This window comes from Perognathus longimembris, chromosome 18, assembly GCF_023159225.1.
Source record: "Perognathus longimembris pacificus isolate PPM17 chromosome 18, ASM2315922v1, whole genome shotgun sequence".
NCBI classification, from domain to species: domain Eukaryota; kingdom Metazoa; phylum Chordata; class Mammalia; order Rodentia; family Heteromyidae; genus Perognathus; species Perognathus longimembris.
The window spans coordinates 36,117,124-36,140,671 of record NC_063178.1 but is presented as its reverse complement, the minus strand read 5'-3'; the positions used below and the strand labels follow the sequence as shown (position 1 = coordinate 36,140,671).

General features: G+C 37.0%; 1 pseudogene; it reads left to right on the top strand.

The window, feature by feature from the left end:
- LOC125366937 overlaps positions 1–23,548 on the top strand; it is a 70,605-nt pseudogene that overhangs the window by 30,042 nt on the left and 17,015 nt on the right.

Genomic DNA, 23,548 nt, shown 5'->3' with positions numbered 1-23,548 from the left:
TTTGATTACTACTTCTGTACTATTAAACTGCTGATGTTTATTTTCAGGAATGTTTTGCAAAGGCACTTCTCACTCTTCCCCAGTACAACTGTACATACACTATTCCTTTTTATCAAATAAGCACATTTGATTGGACCTGGGTAACTGGGTAGTTGGACCTGGGTAACTGAAGCTGAAAGTCAGGACATGGGGGATGCCAGGCGAATGAACTAAAAGGGTATTTTATTTTAGGAGGGCCAAGGTTTTTATACCATTTCAGAAACAGGATCGTAAGACATCGGTTTACAACTTCAGGAGTAGAGATCAAGTGGCAGGATATTTTACATATCAAAGCATTTGGTATTTACTATTACAGTACTACTTACTGTAGGTACACTGTTCCTTTTTATCAAATAAGCACATTTGAAAGGATACAAAGAAGGGTCTTAATTTCATTAAAGAAATCTATCCATGTGTGGAGATACTGGAATTAGGTCAAATATACACTTTTGAATGAACATGTATTTAGAATGAACTTCAGCTCATAGACAGGTCTATGTTACATTAGAAAGAGTAATGGTTATGATGGTGTCCTTAAGGAAAAAGTTTCTAATCTGGCCTGTGCAATATCCTGGGTCAGTGATAGTGGGCAGGGTGTCTGTAACATTTGGTTTTCCAAGAAAGATTTTTTTCATTGCTTGAACCCTGATGTCTGTGGTGTGAAGCAGACTACTCTTTCTATCCTAACATAGCACTGTGACACTGGGTGTTGTTGCTGTGGGGATGTTGGCAGCTACATATATTTCTCCCTATAGGCCTTTGTGGTGAAACACCTCTTGGAGTATACCCCGGCAACAGAGTCTAATCTGCAGTACAGATTGCTGTTGGTACTAGGCCTCCTTCTGACAGAAGTTGTATGCTCTTGGTTACTTGCACTGACTTGGGCATTGAATTACTGAACTGGTGTCCCCCTACAGGGGGCTATCCTCACCATGGCATTCAAGAAGATCCTTAAGCCAAAGAACATTAAAGACAAGTCCCTGGGTGTGGTGAGTATGCCCTACACAAAGCCCTCTTAGTGAGGACTCCTTTCCCCTGGGGTCACTTTTTACTGAGATCCTCCTGAGACAAGTGGCAGTAGCCTGTGTCCTCAAAGTTCTCCTCACTGCTCTTTGTATCTTTAGCTCATAAATATTTGCTCCAACGATGGGCAGAGGATGTTTGAGGCAGCTGCTATTGGCAGTTTGTTGGCTGGAGGACCTGTTGTTGCCATCTTGGGCATGGTTTATTATGTGATCATTCTGGGACCAGCAAGCTTACTAGGCTCGGCTGTTTTCGTCCTCTTTTATGCAGCAATGGTGAGTAAGCCTTCTAGCTGTATTAGGACAGCAATTCCTCCTTGGGAAACTAATACCTTCAAGGGAATTATAGTAGACTTCATCCTCTGATTGGAAACTTCCCCAAGAAGCTCCTTGGATTGCGGAAGTCTAGAACTAGTCCCATGTGGGTAGAAACTCACTTGTGAGGAAGAAGTTATCACTTGCAAAAAGCAAGTGGCAGTGGCTCCTACAAACGAGGAGTCTGAGTGAAGGAGAAAGCCAGCAGGTAAATGTTGCCCTGGATAACATAGTAGTGTCTGAGTTACTTCACCTCCAGTTGGTATTTTCAGTCCTCCTGCCCCTGCTTTGGTAGCCCTCAAAATCTGCAATCATAGTGAGAATAAAGAGTACTTTGTCAACACTGCCTTACCAGAGACAAGAATTAAATAATTCTTAATTATAATGAAGTTCCTTTTATTAGAGAAAAAAGAATACAACTACATAAGAGCCAGCATGTCCCAGAAAACAGAATTATATGCTCATTTTATTCAGAGTGATTTCCAGCAGGTCAGGCAGTCCATTTTGAATGAACTCTGATCTGGCTTTTCCTTTCAGATATTTGTGTCACGACTTCAGGAGAAAATGTGTGACTGCCACAGATAACCATGTCCAGAAGATGAATGAAGTTCTCACCTATATTAAATTTATTAAAATGTATGCCTGGGTCAAAGCATTTTCACAGAACGTTCAAAATGAGTTTAAAAAATATCTTGTGGGGCTGGGAATATGGCCTAGTGGCAAGACTGCTTGCCTCATACACATGAAGCCCTAGTTTCAACTCCTCAGCACCACATATATAGAAAACAGCCAGAAGTGGCACTGTAACTCAAATGGTAGAGTGCTAGCATTGAGCCAAAAGAAACCAGGGACAGTGCTCAGGACCTGAGTTTAAGCCCAGGACTGGCAAAAAAAAAAAAAAAATACCAGTCACTCATGCCTGTTATTTTAGCTGCTCAGGAGGCTGAGATCTGAGGGTCATGATTCAAAGCCAGCCCAGGCAGGAAAGCCTATGAGACTCTTATCTCCAGTTAACCACCAGAAAACTGGATGTGGTGCTGTGGCTCAAGTGGTAGAGTACTAGTCTTGGGCTGAAGAGCTCAGGGACAGTGCCCAGGCCCTGAGTTCATGCCTCAAGGCCTACCAAAATAAATAAATAAATAAAGGTGTGTGTGTGTTTCTGGATTCTTTGGGTTTGCTCATTCCCATACTTTGCTTCCTGAGCACATTAGATACTCAGACTTCTTAGGTCTACAGTTCTAGCATCATAAAAACTTTATGTTCAAAAGAAGTCTTAAAGATTTGAACCCATCACTCCATCTTACAGATGTGGAACTTTAAGACCTAGGAAATCATTCATTTTTCCAAGATAACTCGTTCGAATAATTCAGCTCTTTACGTTGTTTCCTCCTTCCCTCACACACTTCCTCAACAAGAGTTGAATTAGCAAATACTTAAGAGAAAAAAGAATCAGGTCCTGAGTCTAAGCCTCAATACCCGCCCCCTCACCCCTCAATTGACACCACCCCCCCACCCGCCACACACATAAACCTTGAATTTGCATCAGAGGTATTAAAGGGCAATTTTAAAACATAATTGTGGCTAGAGTAAGTCTTACTTGACAGTGGAGGAGCAATGTCCCAAGATTTCTTTTGACTCTCTTTGAGGCTTGCTTTCTTTTGATAGAAATCTGAGAGGAGGAGCATCAGATATTGGAAAAGGTTGGGTACTTTCAGAGCATCACTATTGGCGTGGCTCCCATAGTAGTAGTGATCACCAGTGTAGTGACATTCACCATTCACATGACTTTGGGCTATGATATGACAGCAGCACAGGTTAGAGAACCCTCAGGAAAGAGAAGTTTTAAAAATACCATCTAAGAAGGTATTCTGGTCCTCTTGTTTACTGCATTTCAAGGTTGTCCCAAGAACTGTATTTATTTGTGTGTGTAAGTGATGAAGCTGAGATGAAGACCAGGGAACCAACTCTTGCGCCTAAGTATATGGGCTACTTCTAGTCGATCTGAGGTTTGGGGGTTTAAATTTTTGGAAATACAAATCAACCACAATACAATCTATGGTTCAGATTTACTGACAATTTTAGTTGAAGGTCTTATAAACACTACCCTTTAAATAATGTATCTGAAATGTAGTTACATTTGCTATTCAATTTTGCAGTCTTTCTGCTACCTGAAAGGAAATTGGTGAGTGATTTCAGGCTCACTTTCTCTTCTTTTCCAATTTTAAGGCTTTCACAGTTGTGATTGTCTTTAACTCCATGACTTTTGCTTTGAAAGTTACACCATTCTCAGTGAAGCCCCTTTTAGAAGCATCAGTTGCTGTTGACAGATTTAAGGTAAGTTGCTCCTTGCTCCTCCCTGGTGTCAAGCTGTGCCTGCCACAAGTAGTGGCCTCTGTTCCAAGGAACTCTGAAAGACTCACTGCTCTTTGCCTTGTGCCCTTTGGCATAAAAGCAGCAAGGGAACAATAAAAGAGACTGAATTAAAGAATAAGGCTAGTTACTTTTTAAACTTAAAGTAAATGTTTCCTTTACTGAATGTTCTGGTTCTGGGCTCAGTGTCCCCTCCCCATAATGAGCCCCCTTGCCTGGCCCTGAAATGGATGTATGTTGTCACTTAATGGCTCTGACATAGTTTAAAATGGTTTTCTTCCCCTTCTTCCTATCATTTTGATTGATTAATATGCTGAGTCTTTTTTTTATATTTATTTTTCTTGCCCTGTGATTATCTGCAGTAACTAAGTCAACTGTCAAGATGACAATCATTTTCAAGGAGTTCTTTATATATAACTACCTCATTTTCAAGCTGGAAGCCACCATGAAATCCAGAAAGTAACAAGGTTTATTATATAGGTATGAAAATCACATTCAAGTAAACTAAGAAAGTGACCAAGATTAGCTAGTAAATGAAGAATCCAGAATTCAGTCCCCACATTCAATTCATAGTATAGTTTGTTATCTAAAGCACAAAATCTTCCAGTTTTTTAAAACTAATTACTTTGACATTTTGATCTTTGCACAAATAAATTCCATTGTACAAATAGCATTGAAGTACACTAAATTGTAAACTAAATTTTTAAATGAATTGTCATGGAAAGAAATGACATCCTTAATGTCCTTAAATTACAATGTATTCCTTTCTTGAGATAAAGTATAAGGAACAGAAAAACTAGTTTTTGAAGCACTCAGGCTGTGTAGAAAACCTCTTCACACAGTGTAGTTAAAAGAGCAATCCACACAATGAAAACTGGGGATTCTTCCATTTAGATTACTCAAAGTGACATACATGTATTGAAACGACGTTTTCACCCATTAAAAATAAGTACTCCCCGACTGTCTAGAAAATTGTTTTTGTCACAGTAGAAAACAGAGGTTGAAATAAGAGACATTTAAATAATTATTTTGCTTACTGAGGTTGCTGTAGCACTACAAGTAGACTTCAGGTCACCTTAGAAAATCAATAATTGAGAACAAGAAACTGAATTGAGAACAAGAAAAACAAATAGCATGTTTGTTGTTTTTTCTTGTCTAGAATGGATACTTGTAGTATGGATATTCTGACTTAATTATTGTGAGCACCTTTAACCTAAATTGTACCCTACTGCTCACAAATTATACTTTACTAATCACATAATAGTGGTTATGTACTCTTCTAAAGTAGATTCATACAAACAGTCACCCCAGGTTGTAAGACTTAATGTGAACACCTAGTCAACTTTGTTTTTACTAAGGAGCTGTGTGGTACTACTCAAATTGTTCAACCATGCTTCAGTCTTCAATTTTCGATATGAATGGGAAGGATAAAACCCATTTTTGCCTTGCTCATTTTGTCGTTATAGAGTACAACTGCCTCTCATTTCTTGTTGGCTTCTCCAGTTGTAACTTTTTATTTTTCTAAAGAGAGCCTCAGAGGAGATAAGCAAAGGGCATTTAGTGCAGTAAACATGATTCAATTTACTTCCCACATGACTTGCCAAAAATTTGCCTCCCACTTAGGGAGAGCCAGTGTCTGGCTTCTCATCAACTGCCATAGATTCTCTGTGGGTACAGATAGGCTCAGTGCATACTTTGTATCTCTGCACAACCACAAAATATATTTATTAATCGTATTTCTTTCCTAATACCCAGAACTACTCAAAAATTTGCTTTTCCAGACTTTTCTGCTCATCCAGCCTTTCGTCCTGTCTCTACTCTCATCGTCTTTAATTAAATGCTTTTCTATTTCTGGGACAGTGATGAAAAAACATGGACTAGCCTGTCATTTCTACAGCCAATATTCTATGTTAGATCTGACCATTCTTTGTCCTTTTCTGTTTCCTTCTTTCTTTTGTTTTGTTTTATTTTTTTTTTTGCCAGTCCTGGACCTTGAACTCAGGGCCTGAGCACTGTCCCTGGCTTCTTTAAGCTCAAGGCTAGCACTCTGCCACTTGAGCCACAGTGACACTTGTGACCATTTTCTGTATATGTGGTGCTGAGGAATCGAACCTAGGGCTTCATGTATGTGAGGCAATCATTCTTGCCACTAGTCCATATTCCCAGCCCATGTTTCCTTCTTTCTTGAACTGCAGTTTTCTTTTTTCTCCAACAAACCATCTCTGCGGTACACCTCACATTTTCCTACCTTTCCACATCTACCCCTGTATGTCTACAACTCCAAGCCTGTCAAAATCTTAATGAGATAAACAGATCCATCTAAAAATCCAACTATGAAAAGGATTCCCTCATCTCAAAAGAGGATGTCTCCCTCTCCTAGCTTCCTATCACAAGTTGCTTCTATACATGCACTTCAGCTAGTAACTTTCTGCCTTATCACAAAAGCACGATTAACTTGGTGTTTTACTTCCCTAGTATGTTCTTTAACTTTGTATGTGCCTGTCCTGTCTCCCCAGGTATAGTTTTAACTGTTTTCAGGAAAGGCACTATAATATCACTTTCTATAATATATTGCCTCAATCTTCAATTTATGGTGTGAATGGGAAGGAGAAAACCCATCTCATTTTTCTGAGCCGTATTCATTTTCCCTTTTATAAAGTAAAACTACTTCCTATGTCTTGTTGGCTTTTCTAGTTGTAACCTTTTTATTTTTCTAAATGAGGCCTGACAGGAGATAAGCAAATGTATGCAATTAGATATTTGATTTGATATGTGAAGTTTGTTCTATTAGATGTGATGCCAATAAAAAGCATAAATGGTTAAACAATTGGCTTTATGATGTTTATATGATTTTGAAGAACAGGTTAAGAATATGTACTTAGGGGAAGCACAAAAATGGAAGGACAAAGGGTGAATAAATGCAGCAGTGATACTCACTAAACACTGTTGAAAATGAGCTGTATAACATGGGGTGGGAAAATTGGGTGAGAAAAAAATGAGGGAAGAGATATCACTGTTCAAAATGAAATGTACTTATCATGTGAATGATGGAGCTGTAAACTTTCTATACATCCTCTTTACAATAACTATAAATAAAATTTAAAAAGAATATGCAATGATCAAGATGCATCATACTCATTAATTATATTGAATTGAAAGTCCTTTGTTCAACTACTTAAAGATAATTTTAAATTTTTAAACAAATATAGAAACCTTAAAACCTCTAATTCTGCTTCAAAGGCTTTACCTACAAATTAATGCTTATGTGCAATAGGAGCATGAAAATAACATATCCTTTCTTGTCATAGTAAAAAATTAGAGATAATCAAAACAAAAGATTTGAAAAGTATTCAGTGTGTTTCTCTCTAAGAAATTTTGGGAAAGCTTGAACACATAATTTGACTGCCATTGTTTGTATAAGTGGCATCTGTGTGATAGTGGCCAAAAAGGTTCTAAATATATTCAGTCTCCAGGACAGTCCTACCACCTGGCTATCTGTTTCAAAAGGTTAATAGTGTTAACGCTGAGGGGATTGTGATCTAAATATTCATTAGCAGACAAACATATAATAGTAATACTTCTATTTGTAATAGGATTAAAATAAATAAACTAGTATGTATCAAAATGGTAGGATTTAAAACATAATGTTGGTTAAAATAAGGATATTAAATAATATACACAATAAATTATATAAATGATTTTTATAAATATGAACTAATAAATATTTAGAAATATTAATAAATACCTAAAACTATATCATATATGGAACCCATTATGTGTATTGATAGACATAAAGGAATATATGTGTAAGATTTTAGGATATTTCAAGAGTATATAGAAGGGAGAATAATGGACCTAGGAAGAAAAATGGTAAATTTCAACCTCTAAGTCCTTTTATGCTTATAAAAGCAATTAATATCTCCTAAAGTCCAAGTAGATCTGGTCTATATAGTAGCTGCAGTTAGAAAAATGTTGTTGCAAAAGGAAATATAAATCAGATGCTTAAAGAGTAATTAGAAGCCATGCACGGTAAGGCATGCCTTTAATCCTAGGACTCAAGGTACTAGGGTCAGGAAAATAGTCAGTTTGAGGTCAATCTGTGAAAGATTCTAAGCTATTGAAAATTTCCAAGTAAGAAATTGTATAATGAACCTAACACAATCTGTGTATGAGGCTAGCAATTTGTTCTTGTGCTCAGACTTAGGGTGTGGCACCACAGATACGAGCAGATATCTTTAAGTATCAACTAGCTACCTTTAGTTAGAAGCCTCCGGGTTCATGTGCATATTTCTATCTCCTACTCTGAGAGGGAGCACTCCTTAACCAAAATGCACTGGGTCATTCCACTGAGTAGGATGTGTGGCAGAACACTTTCTCCTTTGGTCTGGTTGCTGAATCACTATATTGCTTGTACCTACACTAGCTCTTGCTTCATTTCTTTTCATGGGAATCTAATAGGCCATTGAATGCAAGTAGAATCAAATCTCCATTGAATGCAAGTAGAAATTCACCTCCAGAACAATTGATGTGAAGGTTTTCCCAGCAATTATTTATTAGGCTCTTGCCCTAGTCCTCAAACTTTGATGCCTGACCACCCTGCTGCTCATTATTTAAGCAGGTCCTTCTCTCTGCTGTTTTCTCCAATTCTTGCACTGCCTCAGTCAATGACAAGCTGTCTGACCCTACTTCCTCTTCACAGACTGAGGTCCTCACACTCATCTCTGCCCAGTACTTTCACCATTATAGTTTCCATCTTGTTATTTTAGTACCCTGGAGAATTTTAAAGTTATAACATCTGCAGGGCAGTTCAAAAACTACATACTACACAATAAATTGTGATTCTAAATCAACCAAATGCTTTGTAAAAATGCATATTCAGTACATTTTTGTTTGCTGTAATATATAGTTTAGAAAGTACAGCTTGACAACATTTTCCTGGCAGTCAGATAATACAATGACTTGCATGCACGGATATATATCTTTGCAAAGGTCAAGAAGTCTTGCTGTTAGGACACTGCTTTGTCATTTCACTTCCCTGGAGTCCTGCCTTTTCTAGAGAGAGAAAATTAGTATTTACTTCTCAGATAGCAGATCTGCATTTTCTCCTCATAGATCCTGCTGACCTATGCCTTAATCCCATTTACATAAACTTTAAGAGTAATCAAAGAAACACAAATCAGTCTAACAGAGTAAATGAAAACTAAAGTTGGCGTTTGTAATTTTCATGTATTAGCCTTATTTTTACATGAATAAAACAGAAAGCAAAGGAATTTCAATTGTGTCTTAATGCAGAAGAACAAAGCAACAGCAAAATGCCCAGTTATTCACTGGGGCTCTCTCATGTTCAAATAAAATAAACTCAGCAAGGTACCACCCAATGTGAGTACATTTATACCTTCATGAACATTCAACTGACATACATTATATTGTTGAAATTAGCCTGCTATTTAGAGGACAAACATGTTTAGCTTTCCATTCCTGGTGTTTATCGTCTCTGATTTACTTTGAATTCAAAGGAACCATTTGATAGTTTGGCTATTTTTCCTTTAAGGTGCGTATAATGAAAATGTACCTTCAGCTCATTAGGAGTATAAAAAGTTTGCAAGGCTTAATACAAGCACATTTTATCATGTCTCTTAATTTGTTCTGCAAGAATGACCAGTGTAAGGTAAAATGGAAAAGATCAACAGCCCTCAGCTGGGGTGGGATGAGAGTGAAATCTGACTCAGTTAAGGACCCTGTGAGATGGGCCAATTTGTGAAAGCATGGAATCTAGCTAGGATGGAAAGAAAATAACTCCTGGAGAGAGACAACAAACTTAGCAGTGACTAGCTCATAAGTACTACAGATCCACAGAGGAAGCTAAGAACTCCAGAAATACCTGATTTGGTTAAAAAAAAAAATAACAGTTCCCCCCAAAAAAAAACACAGTTCCCCCCAAATTAATCAAAAGACTTTGAAGAAAAATTGCAATGGAAATTCTAAAAGGACAGTGACAATTAGCACATAATATTTATACACATTTATGGGCAAAATGATGCTGAGTTGATACATGTACACTATTTGGAATGACAAAATCAGAGTAATTAATACTTGCATTGATTGTTTTCTGGGAACATTCAAGTTCTGCCAGGTATTTTGAAATCTAAGATTCTTTGAACTTTAGCTACCCAATTGTGTCAGAGGGCACCATAATTCGTTCTATATAACCATAAATTGGACACAGTGCCCATTTTTAAAACATGCTAAGTAAGAGTCAAGAAATTTTAGATGGGAAAAGTGCAACAATTGATTAGTTTTAGTAATCAATTAAAATGTGCCATGAAACTATACTAATCATATCTTTGTTGGTAGAAGAATAAGCAAATAGGAACAAAGTGCAATTTAAAAACAAATCTGTGTACTGTATAGGAATTAACTATGTTTAAACTAAGTTTTTGTGGAACTGGGATTTAAACTCAGGGCCTCCTACTTGTTGAACCACACCTTCTGACCTTTTTTTCACTATCAACCTTTTTTCACTGACAACTGCTGGGCCATGGCCATTCTGCTTTAGGCTTCTTGCTGTAGCTGGAATGACAGGTGCATGCCACCACACTCTTTCTGTTGAGATGAGGGCCTAACAACCAGTTTTCCCTACACTGGCCCAGAACTTAGGTCCTCTCAATCCCAGCCTGCCTTAGTAACTAGTATTACAGGCGTGGAACATTATGTCCAGCTCATTAACTTTTGAGGGAAATCAATTGGGTTATACAATTTATTGTCCAACACAGCACAATTTGGGAGCATAATGGAATATCTGTAGAGGATGTAACAGCCACCAGACTCGGACTATTTGACATTTGATTATGTGGCAAGGTATAGGCTGGTCCCTTCATAGTTACTAATGACCCTTCACTTCAGTCTCAGAGATGTTCCAGTTTAGGCAAAATTCCTATAGCTACCTTATTTTAAGGTCCTGGTCTATAACATCAGAACCAATCTCTCGGTGTTGAGAGAGGCTGTAAGAACAATCAGTCAGTGTCCACATTCTTAGGCTCAAAGATAATGTTTATATTTCCATCTGTAGGTGCTTAGAGACCCTAATGAAGAAATATATTCTGGTTTGGTGGCAAAAATGTTAGTGTCAGGAGCATAAAATTAAGTTGATATTGAGCACCAAAGTGCTACTCAAGAGAGTAGAACTTAATTACATTTACTTGCTACATAAACAATACAAGTACTTACAAAAATCCTGACACATATTGATTACTATTTTTGGCATGTAAAAAAGCAAAACAAGCTGGGTGCTGTTGGCTACCTATAATCCTAGCTACTCAGGAGGCTGAGATGTGAGGATCATGGTTCAAAGCTAGCCTGGGCAAGAAAGTCCATGAGACACTATTTAACTATTAAAGCAGAAAGTGGAGCTATGGTTCAAGTGGTAGAGTACTAACCTTAAGTAAAACAGCTCAGGAACAGTACTGTGACCCTGTGTTCAAGCCCCAGGACAGGTACAAAAACAAAACAAAGCACTATAAAATGGCTTTCAGGCAAAAACAAACAAAAAAACCTAAAACAACCCAAAACCTTTACAAACCTAATGTCTGAAACTGCAGTGAAAGACTACCAAGCACTTTTATAGTGTCATGCCTGGTGTGCTTTCACTAAATTAACATAAGACCCTTATCTCATATAATAATGCCATGCTGTAAGTACTTTAATTGGCTTCATCTAAGAGAGGAAGCTTAAGACTGCAAGGAGAGACACTCCACACACCCATTGCTATGCAGTCAGAACCAAACCCATGTTACAACCTTTATACTTTGTTGGTATCAAGATTATGCCTTAGAAAAAGAAATAGTGATACCTGTAGGTATACAATAAAAGTTTTAATTTTGAAGAGAATAAAATCTCCTTAAATTGTGATATCTGTATTTGCCTGGCAATAGCAAAATCAGTGTTATTCATAGAAGCACCCATTACTCCTGTTTTTCTTATATCCTGTGGTTATCTCTAAGCAAACATTGTTACCCCTAATTTCAGAATCAAATACACATTTCCATTGCTACTTTCCACCTCTTGCCTGACCATGTCTGCACTCTCAAAACAAGGCTTTCTCCTTCTAATTTTGCCCTTGTCATCATTCTTGAAACAACATCCAACGTGTGTCACAAAAATCTACCTGGCTTATGTCCCTCTGAGGCTCAAATCTCTGTAGTGGCTGCCCATTTCACTTTGAGCAAAGCTCAAGTCTTGACCCTTGACCTCTGTTGTGAGCTAACTTCCTGTACTTCTCTAACTTACATCCTAACTCACATGTTGCTTCACATTAGCTTCTTTACTTTCTCCTCAATTATATATGTATGCATATATGTATGTATATGTATACATAAAAATATGTATATAAATATATGTATAGATAAACATAAATGCATACGTACATTTTTTTCCATTTCACAGTCTTTAGACTTGCCATCCTTTAAAAACTTTTTATTGTCAAGGTGAAATTCAGAGGAGTTACAGTTACATAAATTAGGTAGTGAGTATACATTTCTTGACCAACTTGTTACCCCCTCCATCAGTTGTCTCCTACCCTCTCACCTCCCCAATTTGCCCCACCCCCGAGTTGTACAGTTAGATTACATCATACTGTCTTTTAAATATTGCTATTGCATTGGTTCACCTTTTACCCTTTGCCTCACCATTTTAATGTTCCTTCTCCCTTCCCTAATTCAGACAAACATATATAAAATACCCGGGACACCAGAATCAAATACAGTGACAATAGGGGCAAAACCATAGGAAAAATGAACAGAAGAAAAGAAGAAATAATTTCACACAGTACATTAAAAAAACTTCAATAATAAACCACTTGTTTCCATATTATGGAGATCACTTCTCTTTGTCATCTTTTGTTATGTGTACGTAGGTATTGAGCTATTGTGATCATCTGCTAGGACTATCCTAGATATATATAATTATTACCAATAAAGGAGACCATAGAGTTTATGTTTCTTTGGGTATAGCTCACTTCACTTAGTATGATTTTTTTCTAAGTCTTTCCATTTTCTTAGGAATTGGGCAATATCATTCTTTCTGATAGAAGTATATAATTCCATTGTGCATATACACATATCAAAATTTCTTTATCTACTCTACTACTAAGGGGTATCAGGGTTGGTTCCATATTTTAGCTATGGTAAATAATACTGCTATGAACATGGTTGTGCTGGTAGCTTTAGTATGGCTTTGTGATCCTCTAGCTAAATACCCAGAAGTGGGATTTCTGGGTCATAGGGGAGCTCCATATTTAGCCTTTTGAGGAAACTCCACACTGCTTTCCAGAGTGGTTAAACAAGCTTACACTCCCACTAATAATGTAGTAGTGTTTGTTCTCTTTTGGCCACATCCCATCCAGCAACTGTTGTTATTAGTTTTCTTGATAATGGTCATTATTACTGGGTTAAGGTGGAATCTCAATGTCGTTTTGATTTGCTTTTCTTTTTATGGCTGGAGATGAGCACTTCTTTATGTGTCTCTTTGTCCATTCTCATTTCCTCTTCAGAGAAGTTTGTCTTTAAGTCTTTAGCCCACTTGGTTTTTTGAATGGGACAGTTTCTTTGAATATTTGTTTCAAGGGAACTTAACTTTTTTAGTGCTAAGTATATTTTAGATATAAGGCCCTTGTCTGTTGTATAGCTAGTTAAGATCTTCTCCCAAAGTGTAGGCATTCTAATATTTACCTTGCATTAAATGTCCTTTGCCATGCAGAAGCTCTGCAGTTTGATTTGCCATCCTCTTGAAAGTGAAAACATTTACTTCCTCCATCCTGGCTAAATCTTTAACCTATTTCCTCATGACTAAATTCTTAGTCGTTTTTTTGCATCTCTCTTCCTTTTTAATTTAAATTTTATTGTAAAGGTTATGTACAGAGGGGTTACAGTTATTCTCAACCTTTAGGTTCTCAACAAAATATTATCTTAGTGAGGCCACAAACATAAAAACTATGAATTGCCGCCTCTCACAGCAACATTTTACCTTGAATATTCTCCAAGACATTTACTACTAACTGGCAAGATATCTACAATGATGTTAAATTCATCTCCTTATCCTCACTTAAAATATATGAGGCCAAGCCATGTAAATGGCCTATTTATGTACGTCAAATGTCAACTATACCTACATTTTATGTCAGTTAGCTTACTAACTTTTTGAGGATCATTTTTTCTACATTGAATTTCTTTATACAACAACCAGTGCTTTGCTTATAATTGGTGCTCAATAAATACTTTTTGAAAATAAATTATTTGGCCAAGTTTTAAAGAACTAGAGTATATAGGAGTGAATAGGCATCTTGCTTTAACAGATAGTAATCATTACTTTTCATCTGTTTTCAATTACTCTTAGGATACCACATCTCTTCTTATCCTGGTTCAGTTAATTTGTTTCATTTGTACTATCTTTGTGCTTTCTTTGGAACTCAAAGCAAGCAGCAAGATTGCAGATTTGCCGACAGTTTAGTACAGTGCTTTTTGTTTTAGTTAGTCTTAATCCTTTTGGGCTACTCATATACTGGGTAATTCTGTTCTTTAAAAAGAACGGAAGTTCATTTCCCCTCACAGTTCTGGAGGTTGAGAAGTCTAAGAACTTGTTATATGAATAGTACCTTGTCAGGGGGCAACATTGGGTGATGGCAGGCAGAAAAAACAGGTGAAAAGCTGTGTGAACCCTCTTCTAGGAAGGCTTTAGGTTTGTTTTTGAGAACTTCACCCTGAGGAACTAATCTTGCCCTAAAAGCTCCACTTCTTAACACTATTAGTCTGTTACCTTAGTTTAGAGGGACATTCAGACCAGAGTAATTATGGTCCTACCTTTTATTTCTTCTTCTGAATGAAACTTAGAAAGATACAGGGTGAAAGAAACTGGTAAGTGCACAATAAGAAACACTGATAGGGCACTGTCTATCCATATGCCAGGTCTCTCTGCTCCTGCATGTTATCTTTTTTCTACCTCATAGTCAAGAGGAATCTATTAAAAAATGAAATAGATAGGTATGTTTGAGTTCAGGGAATCAGGTGGCCTAAGAAATGAGCTCTGGTCCACTATGAAGATTGAGTCCTCTCTGATCTCATTTTCATTCCAGGAAAATGATGGACATATCAGTTCAGAGTTACACATTTGAACCCAGGAGAGGTTTTAATGTTTCAGTAAGTACAGGAAATTCCCTTTTCTCTATTCAAAATTGGAATAGAAACATCTTTCTCATCCCCATTGTCATTGAAGACAGATCCAAAATGAGCAGATAATAGAGAAAATAGCTTAATACTGTGCCAACAGTTTAAATGCTATTGAAGAACAGCACAATTCTGGAAGTAAACATATTCTGTTCTTCCTATCCAGTATTTCATCTTTTTTTCTTGTCCATCTGACCCCAGTGTTGAATGTAACATACTCTGTAAAGTCAAGAAGACTTCCATCTCAAGAGATTATCAGTCTTTTCAGTACTTTTTTTCACAAAAACACAAGTAGAGAACTGTCATTACAACCAGACTTACTGCTCTTTGTGCCATGTGGTGCTTACAACCTGATTCCAGAAATGTATACCTATGTTCTGAGGTTCAGAGACATAATATATAGCATTTTGATTTTACAATCACATAATAATAAGCAGAGCACTGTGATTGTCAAAAGTTTACCAATTTAGCCATTGTCAATTCAATAAGAATATTGTTGTACCTGCAAGCTTCTCACATTCCTGATACCATCTGCAGAGTTAATCATTCACATATCTGATACCTACTAAGCAGATTATAACATGCTATGCAAATGAATGTACTAGTAAATGAAGGGCCCACAGAAATTGTTTAAAGGGTAATAGAAGAATAACTTTAAAACAAGGTGTGATGAAATGATATTCTACATAAAAGGGACTTCAACTATTATTTGTCTGTTTTAATTTGATTTTTTTGAGACAGGGTCTCATTACATACCCCAAGCAGGCCTTTGAACTCTCAAACCTACTGTTGCAGCCTGAGTGTCAGTATTGCAAATATGAATCACCTGAATCTAGTTATTATTTGTATACTAAAAGAGATTCTTAAAGTGAAAATAGTTTTTTCCTGACAGATAATCACCTACCATCACCAGACATATGAAGCAAAATATGTCCATTTTGTATTAAATGACACCCTTCTAGGAAATAAGGCGAACATTTTGATATGATGAACATGGTTCTTGTGAAATATGTTATTCCCTAAGTAAATGCAAATTCATTTGCAGCTGGCAAGGAAATAAAAATTAGAATCATTTCAATAGAGTTTTGACACAAAGGACATTAAAGATGACTCAGGGACTTTTTCTTCCAGGATTAGCAAGAACAAAGTCCAAATTATAGCATGTTGTGTACATCTAGGAGATGATTACAGTGGCTCAAGCCAGTAGCTCTTCCTTTGGTTTGTATAATCAGAGCATTGAATGATATTCCCCTCCCCTTGAGTTTCATTGAAAGTATCTCTTCCCTCCTCCAAAATTTCTTTGAAATTTTTTTTGAGAAAGATCCAGCTGGGATCTTTTTTCTGAGGCCCTGCCTACAACATAGTCCTCTGAATATTTTACTCATTTTCTTTCTCCTATTCCCAGGCTTTTCTCATAACTCCTTGCAACAAATCTTTTTCCCAAGTATTTTTAATTTTACTATAGTCCTTGTTTTGGCTAATGATGCCACCATCTGCACTGTTCCCAAGGAGCTGAAAAGTAAAATTAGAGACCCATTTAATTCCTCCAGGTATTGTTTGTTTTATGTAATTCAATTAGTTACCAAGTCTTGACCTTACACCGTCCAAACACTGCCTAAATCTCTTTGTTCTCGTTTCATCTATTCCCTTCAGAACTGGAGTGGGTAATTACTATCACCACCCAATTCTCTGTTCATAGATTCATACTTACATAATGTAGCCACAACACTGTCTTCAGAGGTACATTTCAAATATGTTAATATGATCCTGCAGTGACTTCTCTAAAAATATGTGATGGACTTAAAAATTAAAAATGTGTCAGGTACAAATAAAAACATATGGCACAAGCCTGTAGTTGCAGCTACTTGGAAGACTGAAACAGGAAGAAAAATTGAGCCCAGGATTTTGAGATCACTCTAGCCAGCAATAAAACACTTCATCTCAATAGATATAGAGACAGACTGGCACACAGAGACAGAGAGACAAAATTGAGGGCCTTTCTAAACAAGTGTGGAATTTCAGGATCTGATTTTCAACTCCTTAAATGTATCTAGTTCACCAAACTAGCTAGGAATGTTAATATGATCTCTCAATACCTAAATAGAAGGTAATTGTTTTTCTCCCTTTGCATAAATCACGAAACTAAAAGTATTATACTGTATTCAGAAAAATAAGCTTGTATAGCATTTAAGAGTATAGACTCAATATATAGTACTGGGTGTGTATGCTGGTTCTTCAAGTTATCAAGTTTGAGAAGACCTTTTTCCTTCCTGTGTTTAGACTTCTTTATCAGTAGAACGAGATTAATATGCAATCACAAGGGATTTATTTGCTTATTATTATTCAAATAAATTAATTAATGAATATATAATGTCATTAAGTAGCAAATGGTATAATGCCAATCCCACTTTGGGAGAGATATTAAGCAATGAAGCATGGTCGCAGAAGATCATGGGACAAAAAGAAGAAATGAGATCATGTTAAGGAAAATCAGCAGGTAATATGCAATTCATTGGGAAGAATGTGGCCAAAATACTGCAGCTACTCTAAAGCATGAAGAAAACCATCCAGAATGTAGGATCCTCAGAAAGGGTAGGATTCTGTGGAGACAGATCCTACCTCATCTTATGCAAACATTTTCCATCAGATTGGCAACCTAATAATGTAGGTGTTGTATACAAAAAGGTCACCAACTCTAGAGGTGTTTTATGAATAGTTGAATGTCTTCATGTAGCATATTCCAAAGTGATGTGAGCAACAGATACAGGAGAGATTTCTAAGAATCATTTGAGTCTCCAGTGACAAAAGGCTTCACTTAATAGCAAATAAGTATTTTCAGTAATTGATAGTTTTTGGTAAATTCCATAAAGCATAAATACCAAGACTCCATCTTAGTTTCACTTGTCAGCTTCCTTTATTCAACCAATGCTAGAACTAGGGGTGGATCCCATCATGCAGAATAATTTCTTTTCTCATGATTCAGCATGGACAATTTTAGCCAAAGCTTTTTAGGTGGCAGCTATTCTTCACTATTAAATCAATGTTTCTTTTTAGAACATTCTTGAAAAATACAATCATCCACTGCAATTTGCTTGCAGTGTTTGTTTTGTTTCTATTCACTGACATATTTTGAAAGGAATATAGCAAAAAGGAGTTAGAGAGATTTTTTTTGTTCCTTACTATCACTTTTAATAAGCTAAAGAGACCAGAAACAAAGAAGTAGGATCACCTTTTGAGCATACACGGTGAAGCTTTGAGATAAAGCCCGTATGCCTTGCATCATTAAGAGTCAATTAGTTGGCCCCTCCTGTCTTCTGGCCCTGGAGCCATGTGTGGCTATTATGCCAGAACCTGGAAAGATGGTTCTAGCTGGCCCCGCCTCCCAGCCTTGGGACCATGTGTGGCTAAGGTGGTGCCTGGTGATGAATCCGGAGGCGGGCCTGTGGGCTGTGACGTAGAATTAGGCCACCTCTTAGGATTTGTCTCTGGGCCCTCCACCCTTGATGGACAGCTCAGGCCGCCCTAGATAGGTGCACATAACCCCTCCCTTTCTTGCTGCTCTCTGGCCTATTTTAAGAGCAGAGCTCTTTCAATAAAGCAAGAAGTGTGCTGACATCTCTCCCGGACTCCATTTGATTGTCCTCCGGTGAGGGGTTGGGGGCTGGCTGTAGGCAGGTTCTTGGCCTGCCCCGGTCAGGGCGCGCTTCCACCCCGCCCCTCGTCGCTCCCAGGGGCCTGGAGAGCGCTGGGGGCTGTGACCCCAACACTGCTCAGATCAATTCTACTTACCTAAGTAAGTACACACAGACAGTAGGAGCACAGTCTTAGAGGACCAAACTCACCATTTACTTATTGCATTATTTTATTTTCTTGCTTGCCATGTTGATCTAACCATCCTTCATTTCCTTCTTTCTCCTTCTCTAAATGGTTTTAAAATGCAATACTAAAGGACTAAATAAAGAAGCAGAAATGTTGTCACTATCATATAGCAAACATGTTTTTGGATATAGATTTTTTTAAATTTTTGTCCAGAGAAAATACAAGATGAGAGAACATTGGTTTTTCTATTTAGTCTTCTTGGATTGAAGTTCTCACTTCACTGCTCACTTAGCTATGTGTCCTAGAAACTTTACTTACTTTTCTAAAAACCAATTTCCTTTCCTGGTAACTAGAAAACACTCAAGATATACAATCAGTATTAAATGTATGTATTATTTACATAGGTACAGTGAAGTATCTTACATTTTATTTTCAATTATTGTTACTTCTGGTTGTCTTCTACTTTTTACTTATTTATATATATTATATTTTTCTTCACATATATTTGTTTTATTGTAAATGTAATATGCAGAGGATTTTCAGTTTCATATGTCATCTAATGAGTACATTTCTTTTTGAACATTGTCACCTCTTCCCTCATTTTCTCTCAGGTTTTCCCTCCCAATCCTCCCCACAAGTTGTATAATTCATTTTTCAACATAGTGTCTAGTGAGTATCACTGCTGCATTTGTCTACTCTTTATCCCACCATTTCTGTGTTGCACTTTGCCCTCCTCCAAACAGATAAACTCACATATAAGACAAAAAGTACAGAAATAATAAACAACAAAAAATGGAAAACAAAAACAAAAGGCAAAATAATCAAAAACCTCTTGTTTTCATTTCTTGGAGTTTATTTCAACAAATATCAGTTTATGTAATCATTTGCACATAGTTATTGAGCCTTTGTGATCCTCTCATGTGGATAGCCTCCTTTGATCTCACTGTGTGAACATTTAGAGTCCTGTTTACTTTATCATGTCCAAGTGCTATCTTTTTGTCTTTTACCACCCATTGTGTTTACTTGTAGATATATAGACACGTTCTAATTACTACAAATAAGGGAAACCATGCAACCTAGGTTTCTTTTGGTCTGTCTTCAAACTGAAGAGTTTCTGCATGGCAAGAGACATAGCTAGCAAGCTAAGTAGAAAGTCAACAGAAAGGGAGAAGATCTCCACTAGCTATACCTCAGACAAGGGCCTCAGATCTAAAGTATACTGAGAATTCAAAAAATTAAATCCCCTAAAAACAATCCCTCAATGAAAAAACCACCCAATAAAATAAGCTAAAGACTTAAAGAGAGACTTCTTTGAAGAAATAATAAGAATGGCCAATAGATACATGAAGAGATGTATCTTTTAAAATGCAAATCAAAACAACACTGAGACTCCACATTACCCCAGTTAGAATGGACATTATCAAGAAAATTAACAATAATAAATGTTGGCAGGGATGTGGCCAAAAGGGAACTCTACTAGCCTATTGGTGGGAATATACACTTGTTCAACCGCTTGGCAAAGCAGTATGGAGCATCCTCAAGACTAACCTCAGAGCTTTCCTATGATCAGCAATTCCACTCCTGGACACTTATCCTAAATACACAATGGTATTCTATGCTTCCATCAGAAAGAATGATATCATACCATTTATAAGGAAATGGAAAGCTTTCTGATTTTCTGTACTTTAGTCCCCTTGGTTCTCAACTAAACTAATAGCAAGAGTTAAACACAGGTACTGGAAAGGATTGGATAATTTGGGTCTATATCTACCATTTTTATCAATCTAGGAGGTACATGGGAGTTATAAGCATACTTTCCTATACCAGCTGTGTATGTGTGATGTTCAACAGTGAAATGTTTAACAAATGAATTAGCTTTAAATATGTATCATGAAAAGAATGAAACTGAACATCAGTTATGATTATCCACTTGGAAAGCCCATTAAGAAATTATTATATCATAGTGGACCAATTAAGACCATGTAGAAATGTGCTTTCTATCTCTGCAAAGAAGTTTTATAATGAATCAAACAGAATAGCTCAATTTACCAGTATAGTCAATGTGGGAAAATGTAATCTGCCTTTTCCTCCAAATGGAAAAAAAAAAACCCTTTGTATAATTCTAATCATACACATGACAATCCTGTATGATAGCTTTATTATTCAATTCTTCTTATAAAATGATTCTTAAGGGAATTTAGTAGTCTATTTAGATAATATCACTACATAATGGAGCCAGGATTTCAACCTGGAACTAATGTCAAATCTCTTTCACCTAAATAAGATAAATGTTATGACCATAGCTGTGCTATAAAACCCACTTCACTATGATACATACATAACAATCTCTTATTAATGATACCCATCCACACCTGTCTAACCCACATGTCTCCTTTCATCCCATGAGTTCCAGCATTAGACTCAATGCTGATCACATAGCTACCTCTTAATAAATGTTTGTTAAATGAAAAAAAATTAATGATGAATTAATTGAGTAAATAGAGTTTAACTCAGCTGTCTATAACACTTGGTAAGACTGGAGTGCAGAGTAAAGGGCAAGTGTTTTGCTTGCAGTTACAGAATTACTCAATGGCAGATGAAGATTAGAATCCCAAGACCTGTAAGTAAAAGCCCACTGCTGAGCTCAATGAGCCAAGTCACCAGCAGGGTAAATGACAAGTACATTAATGGGAGCTGCTGTCCTCTTGAAATAGAAGTGAAAAACACTGATAATATGAGCAAAAACTGTCTATATAACATAGGAGATAGATCACAAGTGACAGAGGATATCATACACAGTCACCTTAGCTATTAACCAACAGTTGCAGTAAAATCTAGAAGTCCCATGTCTTTTACTAAATTCTTTTAAGAGGCAACAGCATTGAGCCATGCATTTCTTCTCTAAGTTTTTATGTAAGTAGCAAATGAGGTAGTAATTCAGCCTTATACATATTACATGGGAGAGAAAAATGTGCTTCATTCCTGTGATAAGGCATTATCAAGGTGTTATTCAAGTAATGGACGGGTGAATTGTTTAAAGATATCTTATGCATCAGTAGAATCATTGACACGAAATCCTTTTATTAGTATATATTAATTCACAAATGTAATTATTAGAGAGACTATTCAAAGGCAAGAAGAAGGAATATAGTGGAAGAGGCAAATGGGTTCAAATGATATCAATATTTAAAAAGCTTTTTTTTAAGCAAGAACCCTGGAAAGAAATGCTACAGGCAGAAATCCACTGTAGTCTAGGTCTCTAAGTCAAGGTTGTGGAACCTTTTAAGAAGTGATAGATGATTCTGCAAGTTGCGAGGTCACAGAAGTTGTAGAGAGATCAGTAACCATTTGAGAATGTCATGGAGAAGTCACCTGCATTCCTGAGAAGATCAGGTCTAGAAACTAAATCATGAGATCTACAATTATCACCATACATTGATTTCTTCTTCAAAAGCCCCAAAGTCAAAACAATTCAACCCTTATAGAGAACATATAATTTGCTGGGTGCAAAGATAAAGCATCACATATTAGAAGCTATCCTAAGTTTCTGGGCTTCAGTGACCTTTTGAGTTGCCACTGTGATGTCATTAGAGTTACAATTTTATGCAAGATTAGTCATGTAATTATGTGTCAGATTCATTGGTTCCTGCTGGCTCCTTCAATAATGTAGAGTGCACTAACAGCATCTCATGTGCTTAGCTCAAGGCCACTGCCACTGGAAATGCGCATCTGCTTTGCTCTGTCCTTTTTCCATATCTCACTGGCCCTTGGAGCTGTCACTACCAGCACTGAGAGGAAAAGAGAAGCACTGTGTAGGTTTGCTAAAGCTTCTAAAAGCAGGGAAGAAGTCACATATAAAGGGTCTCACTTTAATGAAGTCAGAAATTTAATTTGTAGGTGTTTCTTACCTTGACTGCAAATGACAATTACCTGGAATTATTTTTTTTAAAGAAAATACTGGCCCAGGGAGCCAGCTCTAGAAATTCTCATTAGTCTGCACTAAGATCCAGCACCATATTTTTAAAAAGTTGCCCTGGATTATTTTATCATTTAGTCAGCATTCAGAGGCCCTACTTTTGCATTCCTCTTGCTAGAAATGGGGTTCAGAATGTTGTGAGAAGGCATGCTTCTGATCCTATCATCTCCTCTGACTGCCATTAGCCCTATAGGATAAAGTATCAAATAGTTTCAATGTACAAATACAAAGAAACTTAATTGAAATTTTCCCCCTCTTGGGGCTTCAATTCTAGGCCTGGGCACTGTCCCTGAACTCCTCTTTCCTCAAGGCTAGCACTCTACCACTTGAGCCACAGTACCACTTCTGGTACTAAAACTCAGACACATTGACTTGGCTTGTCTGAAGTCACACAATTAGCAGGTGGTGATGCCAGGAGTAAACAAATGGCCCCATCTGCTGGCCTTGCTCATCTTTACATTAAGCCATGCTGTCACTGCCCTTTCTGAAAGCTTTGTTGAATGAGATATAGAAAGATAGATGCATTTATCATAAACTGACAAGTTGACATGAAAGCCCCCTGTACAACTACTTAAAAACAAAACAAACTTCCTGTCCAGTTAATGAGAGGGACAGAAGGAACTGGACAATCGGGAAAAGGAAAAAGAATGAGTGAATGAGGGAAAAAAGATATCCCAAGCTAAGGGATATATGGGAAGATGCAGCTCTCCCCAGCTGTGATGACCCACAAAACCTGTGACCAAGCTCATACTCATTCATTGGTCCCATGTTCTGATGGATACATAGGTTGT